Source organism: Pteropus medius, unplaced genomic scaffold (genome assembly GCF_902729225.1).
Source record: "Pteropus medius unplaced genomic scaffold, Ma_sr-lr_union100, whole genome shotgun sequence".
NCBI classification, from domain to species: domain Eukaryota; kingdom Metazoa; phylum Chordata; class Mammalia; order Chiroptera; family Pteropodidae; genus Pteropus; species Pteropus medius.
The window spans coordinates 1-387 of record NW_024350907.1 but is presented as its reverse complement, the minus strand read 5'-3'; the positions used below and the strand labels follow the sequence as shown (position 1 = coordinate 387).

Below are 387 nucleotides of genomic sequence, written 5' to 3'. Positions count from 1 at the left end.
CTGCCCTCAGACCCCTCGTGAAGCCTAGGTCATCAAAGAGGAGGACCAAAAAGTTCATCCAGCACCAGTCAGACTGATAGGTCAAAATTAAGTGTAACTGGCAGAAACCCAGAGACATTGACAATAGGGTGAGCAGAAAATTCAAGGGCCATGACTTGATGGGAGTAACAAGAAAATGAAGCATATGCCGCCCAGTGGCTTTCGGAAGTTCCTAGTCCACAAGGTCAAGGAGCTTGAAGTGCTGCAGATCTGCGACAAATCTTACTGTGCTGAGATTGCTCATAACATCTCAAAGAACTGCAAAGCCTTTGTGGAAAGAGCAGCCCAGCTGGCCATCAGAGTCACCAACCCCAAAGCCAGGCTGTGCAGCGAAGAAAATGGATAGAC

The 387-nt window shown here is 48.3% G+C and overlaps 1 pseudogene; it reads left to right on the top strand.

Moving 5' to 3' along the window:
* Positions 1–8: 8 nt before the first annotated feature.
* Positions 9–379, top strand: LOC120584398 (60S ribosomal protein L32-like; annotated as a pseudogene).
* The last annotated feature ends 8 nt before the right edge of the window (positions 380–387 follow it).